The sequence below is a fragment of the Jaculus jaculus genome, chromosome 7 (genome assembly GCF_020740685.1).
Source record: "Jaculus jaculus isolate mJacJac1 chromosome 7, mJacJac1.mat.Y.cur, whole genome shotgun sequence".
Lineage (NCBI taxonomy): Eukaryota > Metazoa > Chordata > Mammalia > Rodentia > Dipodidae > Jaculus > Jaculus jaculus.
The window spans coordinates 51,749,240-51,761,979 of record NC_059108.1 but is presented as its reverse complement, the minus strand read 5'-3'; the positions used below and the strand labels follow the sequence as shown (position 1 = coordinate 51,761,979).

Here is a 12,740-nt window from a genome sequence, read left to right as displayed (position 1 = left end):
GGTTTTCTTTCTGGGTTTATATTATCTTGTTTCCTTATTATGCTGTCCTTGTTGTATTGAAATATTATTAATATTTGTGATATAAATGGTAAAAACAATAGATATTAATAGCATTGCTACCAAGAGAGTCAACACTTTCTTATCATTATAGGTTGGAATGCTATGTATTTATGGACCTTAAAAGGAGTTAATTTTGCCATAGGAAAAAAAATTATCCATGTATATAGTATGCAATGGATCTTTATTGAGAGGTTTTCTATTGTCTCCCTGTATATAACAAAGTAAGAGTATGTCTGAATGTATAAACTAAACAAAATAATAATCATCATCTCTCTCTTTCTCTCTGTCTCTGTCTCTCTCCCTCTCTCTCTCTCTCTCTCTCTCTCTCTCTCTCTCTCTCTCTCTCTCTCTCACACACACACACACACACACACACACAGACAAAATCCCTAGGGTACTATGATCTTCTGTGGAATCAATGATTTGTTCCATTTCTTTGATATTATGCAAAACATAATTTTCAGAAATAGAAATAGAATGGACAGATATATATGACATAAATAGTGTAAAAGGAAGCTATGGTTTATAGTCTATATAGGCCCAACTATATATGCAAGTGAACAAATAAAAATTAAGCAAAATATTTCTTTTTGAATCAAATGCAAAGTAAAATAGTTATGAGAAGGTGCTACACAGTGAGGCTTCCTCTTTTGTCTTTCATATATTGGATTTTGCTGCTCAAGAATGGTATGAGTCTAAGGATCAGGGACAGCATCTTGAGTTTCCATATGATATGTTTTTATAAGAAACAATAGCAATTCTTAAAAATACATTGTAAGCAATGTTTTTGATGTTTGTTCCATTACTAACATATTAAAAATTAGTTATTATTAAAACCCTTCACAAAAGACCCTGGAACACTAGCATACTAGTTTCTTTCGTAAAGGGACTTCAAGCCACATTTTACATGTTCCCTTACATCATAATGATCAAATAACCATATTTAGAGTAAGATTATTTTACTTTTTTCGAAAATAAGATGTGGACCATGGGATATTTGCTAATTTAGTTTTGTAGAATCAAGGACAGTGGATCATGCATTATTTCCTCTGCATCAGCTTCATGTTAGTGAAACAACAGAGACATATTCTTGTTCAAAACATGATCTCCAATCACTTCATCATAAATTATGTGCTTATTACACTTTCCCTCATATTTATCTTATTATATTGTCTTCTGCTCTTGGTTCAAATAAAAGTATACTTGTCCTAACTTCCAAATCAGGCATTCTAATCACAAGTCTTGGGCAGGGAGTGGATGTTTGATAATCGTCACTGCAAAGCTAGTGATGTTTGCTTGAGAGCATGTTAGCATTAATGTATTTGTCTTCACATTTAATTCAAAGCATCTTACAGAGACACCATTAATGGTATTTTGCTAGTACTTTCAAATGACTTCTAATGTAATTTAAATCAATTCAATTTAACAGCCATTTATTGTGCAAAGATCTTCACTCTGTGTGTTTTAAATGACACAAACACATAGTTCCTATCATAAAGGATATTCTGGTCCATGGAAAAAATGGAGAGAGGTACCACTCCTATGACACAATGGGGATTCCAAAAAGGCTGCAATGAACTCCTAAAATAGTTCTAAAGGAATGAAAAGGATGTAGATGGATTATTGTGGCAATAAAATAAAACAGAAATAAATTCACTGAACTGATTAAAGTCTTGAAGAAAATAGGGTGTCAATAACCACAGACATTTAACAGAGAGAAACGAGTTTCAAGGAATGTTTGAGGTATGGAATGATGATTCTGATGCATTGATATATTCGCTGTGGAGAAAATAAAAGAAAGGCATAACGTGTACAGAACACCAGGTAGAAACAGTACTAATATGGAAAATATAGCTTAAGGGAAAAGTGGGACTAGGCATGGGAAACTTTGGATATTCAACTATAACATGAACCCTAATTCTTAGGCAATGTAGTATTTTTTTTATATGATGCTATGTTTCATAGATAAACTGGAGAGTTCAAAAGAGAAGCTGAAGGAAGCATTTTGAAAGATGTTTATGATTCTCACTCTGGGAGGCTGAGAAGATAGCCCTGCAGTGTTCAAATACTAAGAATGCTAGAGGGATGGAGAGATGGTTTAGCATTTAAAGCATTTGCTCCAATGCATAAGGACCCATGTTCAACTCTCCAGTTCCCATGAAAGCCAGTTGCAAAAAGTGATGCAAGTGCAAGGCTCTGAAACACCAATTCTTTCTCTCTTTCTCTCTCCCTTTCTCTCTCTTTATCATAAAAAAAAAGCCATGAGTGGTAGCACACACTTTAAAGCCCAGCACTTAGGAGGCAGAAGTAGGAAGATCACTGTCAGTCTGAGAATAGCCTGAGACTACATAGTGAACTCCAGGTCAGCCTGGGCTAGAGTGAGACCCTACCTCAAGGCAAGGGAGGGGGTGGGAAACAGAAATCCAGACCCAAACAACAATGTTACCATAAAATTCTGCACCCTAAAAGGTTGAACTTTCACCAGGCCCTTGAGGGAACAACTGAGACACAAGACAGTGGAGAGTGCATGATGAAGACTGACCTTAATCTTCTATGGTCTCTCTCTCTCTCTCTCTCTCTCTCTCTCTCTCTCTCTCTCTCTCTCCTCTCTAAGTCTTTTATATCAGTTATATTTTTCATCCTTTCTTTAGTGGGCACTGACCTGTAACTCCCAGTACCAGCATGTGGATATCATGCACAATGAGCTTTTGATCAGGGAGACCTACAAGGATTCCTAAAAGAAAGATAGATTTCTGTCAGAGTACTTGATGACCCACTAAAGGTTAGTGGTAAGACCCTACTGCTGAAGATAACATATGAGGTTGATACATTAAATGGAATGACATGGTTGGAAGCTGGAAGAGAGTCAGTCCCCAGACAGTCAGTGTGTCTAGTGCCAGAAGGTGCTACATGGGCGACTGGGGGAAATGACCAATATCTGTGCAAGCAACGCATGGTCTAACCTACTTAGCAGCAAAACACCTGTCCTAATGCTCACACAAATGCTATAGTGGTGCACAGCCATTGTGGCAAACCAACTGCTCTTGACTTAGCTAACTGATACCCTCAGTGGAACAGGACCCATAGCTGGAGCTGAGAAACAAGTCAGAACCAAATCCAAACATGAGCTCACTCTCCATTATCAATATACCAACAATTGTGGGCTACAAGAGGGCCTACACCTATTAAATTCTCTTTAAAAAATAAAGGTAATCCCATTTGTCTGGTGCTAACTTTACTCTCCACTGGAGAATCTGCTTCTCTTTTTCAGATACACGAAGATCCCAAGGAGAGAACCACCCCATCATACTTCAAAAGGGCCCCAGTTGAAATTAAGAACAATTGGCAAAACAAGCAAGGGTGCTGTTTTCTTGGTGAACTGGGTACCAGCACAAGGGTGAAGGAGGTCAACACAGATAATAATCAACTCCTATCAAATCAGATATCCAGAGATGCAAAGGCCCCCAACACCTCATCACTGAAGCAGATCAAAAATGAACCCAACATGGCTCAGGGAAATTTTGCGGGAGAGGGGGTGGATAGAATGTCAGAGCCACACTTGGGTCATGATACACAGAGACATTTCTCCTACCCATAACTGTGGGCTAACTCCACAATGCATGAGCCATATACCTCAACAAGGAGGGGACAGGGGGAGGGGGTAGGACATGGATGAGCCTAGCAATGGTACCAACTTGACTGTATTCACTGAGTACAAAACTAATTTTAAAAATTAATTAATTAAAAAATAAAATTAAAAAAAAAGAATGCTAGAAAAGGCAGATGTAAACTGAAATTCATGATTTGTGAATTTTAAGTTGTGGCCAGTATCTATGCAAAAAATAATATGTATATTTTATATAATCATAATAAATAAATGTGACTGTACTTTCAAGATAAAAAGAAATTTACTTCTCTGGACTTTACTAATAGGAATTACCAATTGAAATAATTATTTGAAATTCATATTTTGGCTTTTTAAGCAATTTTCATATCAGAAAAAATACAAATCACTTTTATAAATTTTGGAGAAAAATAGGATTAGAAAAGAGAAAAATTTCAATTCATTCTGCAGTTATAAGATTTTAATATTGACATTTTAGTTTGGACATTTCAGCTTTTAACCATGAGTTAATATATGTGTGCACACAGCATGTATGAATGAATGCATGCACATATGTTGAAAATGGAAATAAGGCCACAGAATTTGTTCATATTATTATTATTTTCAGCATTTTCAGGGCATTACACAAACCTCTGTGCTCTCATTTTTAAATAGTAGTTGGTTTAGGATTTTAGAGAAGTTATGCAGAAAATCCAGTTCTCATATATCTTCTTCCTACCTATAGTTTTGCCTGCTATTATCTTGTATTTCTAAGGTACCACTGTGAAAATTGATGATCAACATTAATATGTTATTAGTAAACAAATTTCATGGTTTATGTTGATTGGCTTTTCTTTCCATTATTGTTCCTATGCAGTCTATAAATTTTAACAAGTGAATAGTGTCATATATCCACCATTAAAGTACACCATAAATTAACTGTGCTTAAAATTCCCAGGCTACATCTGTTAAACCCTCTTTCCTATCTGCACCACTGTAATCTTTTGATAGAGTTATAGTTTTTACTTGTTCAAAATTTCATGAAGTTGGAACTGTGTAGCCTGGTTTGTGCAATTAGAAATATGATCTTAAATTGTTTTCATAAAATTAAGAAAGATCTCAAAAGATGGAAATATTCTTTTCATGCTCATTAATTTGAAGAATTCATATTGTACAAATAGCCATACTTCTATAAAGCAATATACAAATTCACTACAATACCAATCAAAATTTCAGTACCAGGATTTGCATAAATAAATATAATAATCTTAGCCAGGTGTGATGGCACATGACTTAATCCCAGCACTCAGGAGGCAGAGGTAGGAGGATTGTCATGAGTTCTAGGCCACCCTGAGACTATGGAGTGAACTCCAGGTTAACCTGGGCTAGAGTGATACCCTACCTCAAAAGAAAAAAAAAACAAAAACGTAGAGCTAGGCATGGTAGTGCATGCCTTTAATCCCAGCACTTGGGAGACTGAAGTAGGAGGATCTCCATGAATTCGGAGCCACCCTGGGAATGCAGAGTGAATTCCAGGTCAGCATGTGCTACCTTGAAAAATAAATAAATAAATAAATCTTAAAATTTACATGGGAGCACAAAAGACCCAGACAGTTAAAATTATCCTCAGCAAAAAGAACAATGTTGGAGATATCTCCATACCTGTGTCAAGTTATACTACAGAGCCATGTAATAAAAACAATGTGCTACTGGCATAAACAGACACATAGGACAATGGAACAGAATAGAATTAATTCTGAGAATTGCTGAGGGTACAAGAAATTGAGAGTTGGTTCATTAGTACCTAGCCTAATGAAGGCAAGATAAATTCTACTGTGAAATATACTTTGTGAGTCTTGAATTCAGAATTGAAGAAAGAAAATAGATTAAAAATCTGTATTCAGTATGCTTTCTGGGAGATAGAAGTGACAATGTTTTGGAATTGTCATTGAGAGTATCCAGTTCCAAGCTTGACAGACTATGTCAGTGGTGTGCTCATCTCATAGTGAGCAGTTCTGTGGGTGTCTTTGAGAATTTCATTGGCCCATTTTCCATTGCTATAGAAAAATGCCTGGAGCTGAGTAATATGTCAGAAAAAAATCAATTTAGATTACAGTTTGGGAGGTTCAAGAACATGAGTCTGGCATCAGTGTGGTTCTGGTGAAGAAATCTCCTCATATATGCGCATTCCAGTTGTGGGAGTGCATAATGAAGGAAAAATACATACAAGAAAGGAAGTTAGAGAGTAATGAAGAGCCAATCTTTCTCTTATTTAACAAATCTCTCTTGGCCAAACTGGCTTGGATGCCACAGGAAGTAATTGATTCTTTTCTAGCCCCTAAGGTCTTATTTTCTTGCATCAAACTCCACCTCTTAAAGATTCAACAACCTGCCCATACTGAAGCCCATCTTCTAACACACAAGCCTTTGGGAACACACTCAGACCATATCCAAACAATGCAGAAGTCATTCTTAGAAGGTCAACGTTGTTTTCAACTCTCTTAGGGATTCCAGAAACTATATAATGCCTTGTCATAAATTGCTTCCAGCTAGAAATAGAATGTATAATGTACTTTTTGCTCTATATCCTTCTCTCTCAACATTGGTAATGACAGAGCCTCCAAAAAAAAACTGTTTATTACATGAGTTTTTCTATCAAATATTTGAATGTGAGAATGTCCACTTTTTCAGGCCCATGCATTACACTTTTAAACAACTTTTAAATTGATAAAGTGTAAATAATATGCTTATATATTTCATTCTAAATATTTTTACCAGAATAATTAAACTTACTATATTTTAATGTCATTTTCTAATCAACTCCTATGTCAAATATTTACTGTAAAACATGTAGTTATTTAAAATCAAAAATATTAACAGATGTATGAGTAGTAATTGAATTATTCCTAAGTAGTAATGTATTTTGGTATTTGCTTAATTTTTTATCACTTTATTTATTTATTTATTACATACCAAAGGACAGAGGGACAGAGGGTGTGAGGGAGAGAGAATAGGCACCCCAGGGCTTCTAGCCACTGCAAACGAACTCCAGGCGCATGTGCCATGATGTGCATCTGGCTAACCTGGGACAAAAATTTGGAACGCTTCATGAATTTGCACGTCATCCTTGCACAGGGGCCATGTTAATCTCGGTATCATTCAAATTTTAGTATATGTGCTGCCAAAGTGAGCACTATTTTGGTATTTTTACCCCACTTTGTTTTGTTTTATTTATTTTGTTATTTTTTATTTTTTTGGTTTTTCAAGGTAGGGTCTCATTGTAGCTCAGGCTGACCTGGAACTCACTATGTAGTCTCAGGGTGGCCTCGAACTCATGGTGATCCTCCTACCTCTGCCTCCCAAGTGCTGGGATTAAAGGCATGTGCCACCACACCCGGCTTTCACTTTGTTTTATTTTTAAATGGAAGTGTTAGCAACACTAATGGATTCTTTTTAACAACTTTTAAAAAGTCAAGTTGACAAAATAGAAAGAAGCAAGTGGCTACATGATGAAAACGGACATTCATGCCTAAGAGAAATTTAACACAGATAGATAATACAAGATTAATTACATCACAAGTAAATTATCCTGCTGATTTTTTCATTAGGCATATGCTTACAGGAGACATAAGAGATTATAACTTTAACTGTACCCTTTACATTCCCTATTGTGTTAAAATGAAAAACGTTGCAAGTTTTTAAGGGGAGTTAGACTTCATGTGATTCTAACTTGGTCCCTTACCAGCTGCATATTTGCACCAAGACACTTTCTCCAGGCTTCAATTTTTCTCACTGAAGCAGTGGGCACATGATAATTCTTGAATAAACAAACTATAAATTTTCTAGGTACTCAGTGAATATTAACTGAGCTCCCTTGGCTTCTTCTTCTCTTTTGAGTGTAGCTTATTTTCAACTCCAGTTTGCTATAAATATCTCAATAACACCTATTAATATTATTTATAAGAAGTTTTGTATGGATACATCATGTGCTGGTACCCTCTTTTCCTTCACCCCTGCTCCCATTCCATTGGGACACACCTCAGTAGGGTTGCAGGTATTCCCCCATGGTGTTGTAGTTTATGTGTTTTGGGAGCAGCAGTCAGTTATTGCAGTGGGGGAGGGCGTCCAATGCCACTGGGCATGATATCTCAAACTGTGGCTCTTACAATCTTTTCACCCCCTCTCTGCAAAATTCCCTGAGTTGTGGTTGTTGAGTTTTAAGTCTACTTTTTAGGAGCCTCTGGATCTGTACTTGGTTAGGTGTTGAGTGTGCTCAGTGTCTGTCTTCTACACCCTGGCGCTGATTATCAGGAACAGCATGGAAGCACCACTCTTGCTTACCTCCCTATTCCTCTGCAGATTCAGCTAAATAACTCCTCTTTTTAAAGACCAAACTGGGTTCTGTCTTTTATTGTTTTCACTATCCTTAATTACACAGAAATACTTACTTGTCATCCATTCAGGAAATAATTTGCAAATTAACAATTCTGTGGGATCATTATATTGACATTTTGTCATCATTAGATTAGTTATATCGCATTATTTTGAGGTATTGATTTAAGATCCTAATGACTTCACACAACAAAGAGAATGACCCTTCAACTCTAAACATGGGTGATGAGTATGCCTTAATAGTGTTTCCATAGAGGCAGGAAATTTGTGTTCTTACCATTACTGAGACAATACCTGCTTTTTGCCACATTCATTGTAGGATGTACATTTTTACAAAAACAACTGAATCCTGAGGCAGTGAAAGTTTTGTTTAAATCAGTATTACTGACAGGAAGAAGAAGAAGAGCTTTAAATTATTCCTTAGCTCTATAGCACACTCAAATTTCAAACTACACAGAGAATACATGAGAAGTCATAATTTTAGCATCAAATTATTTTCCTAGCGGTGGCTTTGTCTTACACTCTAGAGTAGAAAACCAAGCTGTTTTTGTTTTGTTGTTGTTCATTTTTTATTTATTTATTTATTTGAGAGCAACAGACACAGAGAGAAAGACAGATAGAGGGAGAGAGAGAGAGAGAATGGGCGCGCCAGGGCTTCCAGCCACTGCAAACGAAATACAGATGCGTGTGCCCCCTTGTGCATCTGGCTAACGTGGGACCTGGGGAACCGAGCCTTGAACCGGGGTCCATAGGCTTCACAGGCGAACGCTTAACCGCTAAGCCATCTCTCCAGCCCAGCTGTTTTAGTTTACTAGACCCCCAACACACACACACACACACACACACACACACACACGTGCACACGCTACTTGAAGGACTCTTCATGTATACAAAAATAAATATAAGAAGAGTATACTCACCATAATCAAAACAGATTTATCAGGCTGGAGAGATAGCTTAGTGGTTAAGATGCTTGCCAGCAAAGCCAAAGGACCCTGGCATGGTTTCCCAGTACCCACATAAAGCCCTATGCCCTATTCACTAGGTGCTCATGCAGCAGGAGTTCATTTTCAGTGGCAACAGGCCCTGATGAACCCATTCTCTCTCTCTCTCTCTCTCTCTCTCTCTCTCTCTCTCTCTCTCTCTCTCTCTCTCATTCTGCCTCTTTCCCTCAAATAAATACATAAATAAATCATTAAAAAATATTTTCTATATTGACAGACAAACAGAGAGAGAATGGGCACACCAGGGCTCCTAGCCACTGCAAATGAACTCCAGACACATGTACCACCTTGTGCAACTGGCTAACATAGGTCCTGGGGAATTGAACCAAGGTCCTTTTAGCTTTGCAGGCAAGTGCCTTAACCACTAAGCCATTTCTCCAGCCCTAGAAATTTAACAAAAACAAATTTATCACAGGGAATTCCAGGATACCTTAACATTAGAAAACCAATAAACATCATTTACCAGTTTAATAGATTATAAGAAAAATTATTCAACCTTCTCAAGAAATGTAGATAAGTTAGCTGATCTAGTTCAACATGTCATCTTAACAATCAAAGGTCTGTACTCTACAAGAGAATTATGTGACAGTGGCTATCTCTTTAGAAAAAAGAAAGAGCCTATGAACATGGAATACTAGAAGAATTTTCCTTAAAAGACAAGAATAAAACAAAAATTTCTGTAATTTCTACTTTTTTCAACACTATCCTGGAGATCCTCAGTAGTACGGTAATTCAAGGAAACTATTTAAATGTAAACAGAATGGAAATGAAGAACTGAAGTTATAAGCCTTCATGTGATATATGATTATTCACATGAAAAAACCTCTGTAACCCAAGTATGAGAAATAAAGAGTTGAGTAAAAGGAAATGCTAACACCATTTGAACATCAAGGAAATGTTAATTTAAAAAAATAACCATTTTCACCTAACAAAGGCCTCTCAAGTGGGAATGTGCAGTGTCAGTAGATATGTAAAAACATAAATTCATGTATAGATGCTGTTCAGAAGGCTTTTGCTACAATTTTTATGAGTACCTTGAAAAATATATTTTTCAAGACATTAAACCATTGAAATACTACCTCACAGGAACCTGGATGTGCAGCACAAATATATTTGTTTGGAGAGAAGATTATGGTAATGTTTATAGTGAAATGGATCTAAGTAACAAATGACCAAAACTATGATAGCAATGGGGCAGATGTTATTGTTTGCCTTAGAAGAGCCCTTGTCTCTTTCCTCCATGCTTAATTTAATGATACTCAGTTTGACTCCTGTTGGATGGTTTCAGTGAAAACACACCATCTCTAGCCAGGGCTTGCAAAACTCTGAAGAATAATTCCATGTCTACGGTGTGGTTTCAATGAGCATGTGACATGTTTCTCACCACTAAATACAAAGGCTGGTTTTTAGACTTTTGTAATGCTTGTCTTGCATCTGTCAGAGCCTCTCTGTTTCTTCTTGTTCACTTGAATGTACCCACATGCAAATGCCAGGAAGGGAGCCAGCATCTTTGAGCCACTGGTGTACCTGTACATTACAGCTAGTTCAAGAACTCCACATGCTGAGAAAAAAAGAGTAGAGAGCAGCAAGAATGTGGGACACTGAACCTGTGATGGACCTACTGGACTATCCCATCTCTACACTTCTTAGTAACTGATAGATCCTTCTTATCAAAACCATTTTTATTGGATTTTCCGTCACTGTGAGTTAAAAGCCAACTCACTGAAAGACATAGTTACATTGTTTGTAACCACAAAAAAATGTGCTTCCCTTAAAATCTATTTCAAACATTATTTATCAGTAAGTCTTTATGATATACTTGAAGAAACAGTAACAAACTATTTCTGAAGAATGTTTGGCTGCAGAGATTTCCCAGTGGTTAAGGCACCTGCCTGAAGATCCTCAATGTCCTAGGTCTGATTCCCCCATACCCATGTACAGCCAGATGCACAAAGTGGTGCATGCATATGGAATTTCTTTGCAGCGGCTGGAGGACTTGGCATGCACATTCTCTCTTTTTTCTATCTCTTCCTCTATCTCTCCTTGTAAATAAATAAAAATATTAAAAAAGAAGAATGTTAATACATCCTCTCAATGTTACAATGAGATCACGAATGAGAAATACTTCATTTGAGTTGAGCCACTAGTAAGTTGAGACCTGGTAGCCTGATTTCCTACCGTTGTCTCTCACTATAGTATGTATCTCTAAAAGAAGGCAAGCTGGGCTGGAGACATGCTTAGTGGTTAAGGCGCTTGCCTGCAAAGCCAAAAGATCCAGGACCCATGTTAGCCAGATGCACAAGGGGACACATCTTTCTCAAGTTCGTTTACAGAGGCTGGAGGACCTGGTGTATCCATTCTCTCTCTCTACCTGCCTATTTCTTTCTTTCTTTCTTTCTTTTTTTTTTTTTTTTTTTTTAGTTTTTCAAGGTAGGGTCTCACTCTAGCCCAGGCTAACCGGAATTCACTCTGGAGTCTCAGGGTGGCCTCAAACTCACAGCAATCCTCCTACCTCTGCCTCCCAAGTGCTGGAATTAAAGGTGTTTGCTACCACACCTGGCTGCCTGCCTATTTCTGTACCTCTCTCTCTCTCTCTCTCAAATAAATAAATTAAATAAATAAATAAACAAAATATTAAAAAAAAGGTAAGCTGATTTGCTGTGTCAATAGAACACATGTAAATTGGTGCTTACATATGCATGGAACAGAAACTGCAGTGAACATTAATGCTCTAAAAATGGTCATGTCTGAGTTCTAGCCTTATAGGTGATTTTTATTTGATTCATTAAACTTTTATTTATTTCCACAAATACTCTGCAACAAACAAATAACTGTTACATAATAAGTGTCAGACTAAAGGTTATACAAAAAAATGTCAATTGGAAGGTTCTTCTTTGAAAGGTAAAGGCATTTTAAATAAAGCTAACCTTTTATGACACTGAGTATGATACACTTCTGAAACTATTACATAAGATATGTAACTCAACTCAAAATAAAAGCTGCATAATTTTTTTAAAAACTTAAAATAGTGATTTGTATCTAGAAATTATAAAGGTAGGAAAATGTATTACTTTAAATGGGCATATATCAAGTACATATTTTTAATCAAAACTGCTGTCAGGCCTGTTTTTTAAATACATTTATTTATTTGACAGAGAGAGAATGGGTGCACCAGAGCCTCCAGCCTCTGCAAACAAACTCTACACATGTGCACCACCATGTGCATCTGGCTAATGTGGGTCCTGGGGAATCAAACCGTGGTCCTTTGGCTTTGCAGATGAATGCCTTAACCACTAAGTCATCTCTCTAGCCCCAGGCCTTCCCCCGCCCCCCCCCCCCCCCCCCCCGCTTGGGGAAGAACCTTTGAGGAAACTTTGGTTGGATAACTTCTAAGAAAGCAAACTGAGCTTTGGCAATGCAAAGGGAATATAATAGTCATCTCCTGAATTACAGTAATGCCTATATTTTCATTACAAGAAGTCCACTTTAAACTTTTTAACATACAACAGCATTTACAATAGCCATAATGCCATATGTTATGCCCAGCACATTCTCAAGGTGTCCACATGTTAACTTACTTAAAACTCAAAACTCAACTTCACAGGTGCCTCATTACATGTGAGGGAACAGAGGCACAGAGCACCTTGGTAATTTGGTCAGCATTCTTTAACTAGTATATG

The 12,740-nt window shown here is 37.0% G+C and overlaps 1 non-coding gene across 1 annotated transcript; it reads right to left on the bottom strand.

Annotated features, from left to right (window-relative positions):
* Positions 1–6,754: 6,754 nt before the first annotated feature.
* On the bottom strand, positions 6,755–6,858 carry LOC123462501. Its single transcript, XR_006638316.1, has one exon. It is a non-coding gene; the product is annotated as a U6 spliceosomal RNA (small nuclear RNA).
* Positions 6,859–12,740: the final 5,882 nt, after the last annotated feature.